This window comes from Gavialis gangeticus, unplaced genomic scaffold (assembly GCF_001723915.1).
Source record: "Gavialis gangeticus isolate Ggan-Ray unplaced genomic scaffold, GavGan_comp1, whole genome shotgun sequence".
Classification (NCBI taxonomy): Eukaryota; Metazoa; Chordata; order Crocodylia; family Gavialidae; genus Gavialis; species Gavialis gangeticus.
Genome location: NW_017729019.1, coordinates 8612898 through 8619263, shown reverse-complemented (window position 1 = coordinate 8619263; position 6366 = coordinate 8612898). Strand labels below are relative to the sequence as shown.

The following is a 6366-nucleotide window of genomic DNA, read 5'->3' as shown; positions in this document are numbered from 1 at the left end:
CCCCCCCCCCCCCAACTTTGGGCTTTATCAGGTCCCCAATTCTGGCCAGGACTGGAGAGAGAACAGTGCTTCTAACCCTGGGAGTGCTAGCAATCTTGCTCCAGGCCTATGCCCAGGACGGTCCAGCCCGTCTCCAGTGGGTTTGGATAAACCACTGAACACTTGGGCACTTGACCAAGCTAAACCACCATGGCTCACCCATTTCTAGTCCCCGCTACTACTGCACTTAACGACTGGCAAGCACTTAAAGGAAGAGCCTGCCTTCTCCCCATGGGAGAGTTTTAGGGGCTCTCTCCGAGGTGCCAGTCTCACTACCCACAAAACAGCAGCTCTGCCAGAACCGGTGATGGAGGAGGCAGTAGCAAGGGTATAAGGCACACATTAAGGATTATCTGCTATCGTGTTGAATGGGAACAAAAAGACGCTGCTCCTATGAAAATGATGCAGCGCAGGACAGGTTTTACCATGTCTGTGGCAAATGCTTCATAACCTGGGGGGCTGGGAAGAGGAAAGAGCCCCCTTTTGCAAACCGGGTAGCACAGGCAGCAGGCAACTATGTATGAAGTACTCCGTACTGTGCTGGATTTGGGGTAAATGAAACTCTTCTGGGCAAATTAGAGATCGATCCATAAATTCCTATCTGAGATCAGCAGGTGGAGGGAACTGCCCCAGTAAAGGACAGAAAAACCAAACTACGTAGGATACAGAGCCCTGCAGACCATCTTTCAGCACACGCAGCCGACTGGGAACAGTCTGAACTTCATGGAAGAATGGCGATGTCTTTTCCTAGCATAATCCAGAAGGTGACAATACATTGTTATAGAAACACTGCCCTGTTCTTGAGCTATTTATTTAGCTATTAGATCCCATCTGTCTTATCCCAGGAAGCCCTCTGAAGAATGTATGGGCAAAGCAAATACTGCAATCAGAGCCCATTGCCTTGCAGGTATTTAAAAAAAAAGGCATCCCCAGGATCTGACATTGTTCCCAGTTGATGTGCAAAAACCATATCCGAGGTCCAAGTTGCTGCCTCCATCATATTTCTAAAACTACCGACTTGTTCCAGCCCCTGCTGACCTTAAGACAACACCACCTGTTCCTTTACCTTCGAATGCTTTTCACACCAGAGCTAGCCAGGCATGTATTTCGCCCTACATACTTGCAGGGAAAAACAAGGAGAATTAATTTGCTTTCAGCCATGCAGTGTTATTTTTCTATTGATTTTTAAAGCTGTAAATGCTCTGGCAGGCTCTGGTTTTAAATGTTAATAGTGCTAACACAGGGAGATGGAAATGGAGCTGGTTTCAATGGAGACCAAAGCCTTCTGGCATCGCTAGCAATGCAAGGAGATGCGAACGCTCACTTGTCAGGAGAGCGCAAGGCTGGCGGACCAATAAGTTTGCTGTTGTGAAGATATCCATGTGTTTGGCGTTTCGCCAGAACCGAGGGACCAGCCAAGTCAGAGTTCAGGCCCCTGCAACGGCAGGCAACCAGTGTTTGCCCAGAGGTGTCCATGAGGACATCCACGTTAGCCCTCCTGTGCACCCCAACCAGGAAACATTCCCTCAAACAGCCTCCATTGTACAAAAAGCCCTCAGGAGAGCCCCACGAAGCAAGCACAAAGGACAAGGGCCAGTGGTAGGGAAGCTGTTAGTGTTAGTTTAGCTCCGGACACCTCCACCGCCTACAGCAGCTCTGCTTCCAGCCAGCATGTCCAGAGCCAGCTCCGAGCAAAATATTTCCAGTGTAAGAGGCAGAACTAACCGCATCCAAGTCGAGCAGAGCTGCTCTAGGGTTTTACTGCTGCAGCAGACTACATTCAGCACGTCCCCCTGTCCTGCCTCCCCCGTACGCAGTTGCTCAGCGCATCCAGGGCCACAACCCCGCCCCAGCTCCATCCCCATTGACATACTTCGGGCTGATCACTCCACCCTTGAGATGCCTTTCCAGCATCAGTGGGGAGGCTAATGAGCACTTGCAACCCTCGCCACAGTTCTTGCGGAAGAGGCATTTTAGAGATACCAAGCCTTTGGAAAGTAGCCCTGTGCCAGCACTGTGATTGATCGACACAGGACAAAGTCATTTAAATTTTATTTGAGACTCCTTTGGAGCAGGGAGGCTCACTGGGGCTTGCCACATCCCAAGATGCCCGAAGAATGGGTGTTTGAGAGAGACACCGAGCATTAGAAAAGTAGCCTGAGCAACCACCGTGTTAAGATCAACATTATCTCCCAGAGGAAAAAAAAGACAGGGTCCTTATTCATTGGAAAGCAGGTCCCAGCTCTATGCCTCACCTTTTTAGCCTCCAGTTCAGAAAAGATAAATACCCAAGAGGCACATTTTGTGGCTCCTGAGAAGCCGCTGGCTTGGCTGAGTGGTTCCTTGGTTTTTGTAAATTCAGGCCCTCATGGGAAGAAAGAATTAGAAGCTCAAAGCAAAAAGAGTTCTTTGGCTGATCTCAGTTTACTTTCATTGCAACAGTGCCCAGCAGACTGTCTCTTTCTGGAAGCAAGCGGTACAGGTCAGAGAGTAAGCAGAGGGAATATGCCGCACACTCCTACCTACTGAGAGCAGACACACCAATAGCTTAAAATGCACCCCGGGGGCGACTGCTGCATTGTCTCTGCTGGTAGCTCAGAAACACGTGCCCAGAACAGCAAGACCCCGGGACTGCATCTGATGGAGAATACAATCACTGCAGTCCAGAAGTTTTTCAACAGGGCCCCTGGGCATTAGGCACTTAACAGTTCTTTGTTCCTTTGAAAGCCTTCCCCCTAATTGTCCGGTCAGCTCTATTTGGGTCAAGTTTGGTGGCCCGAATCCAAGTCTGCTAAACAGGAGCCAACATCACAGCTGGGGTGCCAAGAGCTGGAACGATAGAAAGTGAGGTTGCATCTAGCCCAACCCCCAGCTCCAAGCAGGACCAGCCCCAACTACATCATCCCAGCCAAGGCTTTGTCGAGCCAGGGGATGGGGGCTCCACCACCCTCTGGACGACCTGTTCCAGTACTTTACTGCCCTCCTAGTGAGACAGTTTTTCCTAATATCCAACCTAAACTTTCGAGTCACCGCGACTCCTCTCCCCACTCAGCTGGTGGAAGTGGTTTCCAGTAAGTCAGAACTTGGAGGGAGGGAAAGACAACATAAGGCACCGTTTGACATCACCAAAACGACTCGTGCTTGGGAATACACGTCCCATGGGGCTGACCGCGCTCATTCCAACACAGTCGCAGGGACAGACAACAGCCGTCAGTCAGACAGGAGCCAAAAACAGAACAGCAATCCAGCTGGCAAGCACAACCCTTGTGCCACTTGTCACCCAAGCACATCCTGAGTTAGGAAGATCACCCCCAGCACCAAAAAACCCCCTACAAAAACAAAACAAACCACTTTAAGACAGCTGGGAGGAGGCAAAAAGAAGAGTCAAAATAGCATTCAGTGCAGGTTCCTGCCTGGAGCTCTAATAGATATTGTACGGTTGGCTGGCAAATTAATAAATCAATTCAAGTGCACTCCAAGGACTCTCACTGATTTCATTACATCTTTTCTCAACATATCATATGCTTTGCAGGTAAAGCAAATAAACTGCAGTTGCAACTGGCAGATGGAAGGAAAGCAGGGAAGCAAGTTGTCTGTCATGCAACCAAACACAGCTAGCTCAGCAGAATAACAGACAGTTAATGGCACGGTGAATCAAAGGAAGTTATTATTGCCCTCAGGTCTCATGGGGATGAGGGAGAGGAGGAAGATAAGAAGAGACGGCTGGTAATTCACCAACACTTCCAATAAGCTCTGGCCACAAACCTTGAGTGTAACTAGTGGCTTTGGTTGCCTCGCTTGATATGCCCTAAAAATGTTGCGGTTCTTAGACAGGCGTCCAACACTTTGTGAGAAATCAGGGCACATTAAAATCAAACAGTTTTTGAGTCTCGACTATTATTGCCTGACCTCCCCGCTCCTCGTGATCACATTGATATCAGACAGGGTTTTCTCCTTCTATGGATTTCAAGCCCATTTCAAAGCATCGCTGAAATCCATTCCTAGTTTCCAGGGGGTTGGGGTCAGACCTTTGCAGATGTATTTTAAGTAGTAACACAATAGTTAAAAAGTGTTCTCCTGCTAGGGGCAAGGTTGCCAGCTCTTTTGTTATTTTAATCCTGAGTCTTGCAGTTGTAATTTTAATAAAAGCACTGTCTCCCTGGCGTCTCACAGAAGAATCTCAGCTTTCACTAAGAAAGAAATGGCAAGTGTCTAGCCTTTCTGCACAGCCATGAAGTCTTGCACATATGAACCCTAACCCATTCAAAATCCAAGTACATCCAGATACATTTGGTAAATCTGATGATTTTTTTCATGGGCCTGGGTGCAGTACGTAATTTCTTCTGACAGCTTGGGTTTGGGAAGGCTGTGGGTGAAGTCCTCTTCAGCCCAGAGGGCCAGCCCCTCTTATTTCAACCACCTAAGCCAGGTGATATTAGGCTTTGCACAGGGGCAAGATGCACCATTAACATCTCAGGATTTAGCGTTACAAAGCTGCATGTCACACCTGTATAAAGAATAGATTCCCAAGGGCTGCTTGTTATGTTTGGATTCACTTTTCCATCTTACAGCTTCCCGTAACAGGGGTCTCTTTGGGGTACTTAGCATATTTATTTTTGCACCTGTACATGCTCTTTAAAATGAAGCAAGATGACAGGTTTAATTAAGTAGGAAGGAACTAGATTGAAGGGGGGGGCACGCAGAGGAATACGACTACAATCAAGCTCTAGGAATTAAGAGAGGAGCTTCTGTAATTTTAGGATCACTACAAACCCAATGTGGCATTTCACAGCCATTTTTACAATTAAACAAGTTTCAGGGGGCGTCTGGCTCTGATTCAAAGCAACATGCAGCAACCAGAGAATTCAGTGTCCACCATGGGTAATAGCACCAGTGTTATGACCACCGCAATGGAGGAGACCTCTTCTCTTGTAATTACTAATTAGGCAGCATTATCAGGGCCTTTGCACACCGAGTTCTGCATCTGATTACTTCTCTGCCCAGAGATCTTTTTCCCTACAATGCAGGTACTGTGTGAGCACTCGCCTTCCAGTGCTTTACACACCCCAAACTTCAGAATAAGAAAAATCATCCTCATGGCAGGAAGCAGCAAGAATTAGTCCCACTGAAATGGGGGCAACTAAATTAACGGCCTGAAATCATTAAGAGCTGTTAAGGCTCAGCATATTTTATGTATCTGGGGCAAATCACCCGCTGCTCAATTTCCACAGGGAGTTGGCATCAGCGGTAGACTCAGAAAATCTGAGTATTTCTGGCTCTCAGTTCTATGCCTGGACCGTGGGCTGAGTCTCAAGACTGCTGCAGTCAGCTGAAATGCTGATTTCCAAAGGATTTAGATAGGGCCCTGTGGACCCAAGTATGCTCCCACTTACTTAAAATGGTGTATGGTAAGGCCCTGCGTACAGTGGGATCTTGCGTTTGCACAGCTCACTGATGTGAATGTAACCCACGGGCTGACTGTCAAGGTGAGAGAGAGTGAGCCACAAAAAGCAAACGGGGAGGGGGGGGGGGAAAGAATAAAGGGGTTAATGCAATGTTTCCAACAAAACCAAGCAGTCAGCTCTTCTGCCAAATGCATGTAGCTCATGATCATAAAAATCTCAGCCCCTTTTCTACAGTGGAAAGAGGGCAGGACATACATCTATGCAACTGTATAAGCAAATATATGCAGTAAATAGGTCACGGAAAAAGACATTTAATGGGGAACATGCTTCATGGCTTATGGAGATGACTGGGGTCAGAAAATTATCTAATATGGCACTACCATGACAAAACAGATATTAAGAGCTTAGAATTTCTGTTGCATGGATGTGGATCTCAATATCACGCCTAAGGGAGAGACGTGGTTGTTGCAGTTACCATTTGCATTTTTATAGCAGATTTGTTTTGACTTACTACACAATACTACATCATAATCTAGCTCTATAAAGGGCTGCACCCAACACCACAGGGTGGTACTCCTCATCTTTCCTGCAATAGGTCCTTTCAAGCACCTGGGAACCCTGTGAGACAGGAGGACCTTAAAGGTGAAATGTTGAGTCAGGGACAACAGCTCTGTTGGAAAAGGAGGCCATTCGTATAGGCAGAATACAGAGCACTTCATGTTGTACAAGCTGGCCCTCAAAGCTGGTTGAGACCATCGGCACTCAGAAAGTCTGTGAAGCAGATTCAAGGCTAAGAGGACTGAACTACAGATGTATTTAGTTTACTGGGGCTTACATTGGATAATGAAATTACTACCTCCCCCCACGTCATTGATTTATGCAACACCTTTTTCAAACAGGCACATTAAGGACTGAGGCACAG

The 6366-nt window shown here is 47.4% G+C and overlaps 1 long non-coding RNA gene across 1 annotated transcript in view; it reads right to left on the bottom strand.

Annotated features, from left to right (window-relative positions):
* Positions 1–2443: 2443 nt before the first annotated feature.
* LOC109295420 overlaps positions 2444–6366 on the bottom strand; it is a 10350-nt gene continuing 6427 nt past the window's right edge. The window contains exon 3 of the long non-coding RNA XR_002096746.1: positions 2444–2868. This is a non-coding gene — a long non-coding RNA (uncharacterized LOC109295420). The remainder of the gene's footprint in view (positions 2869–6366) is intronic.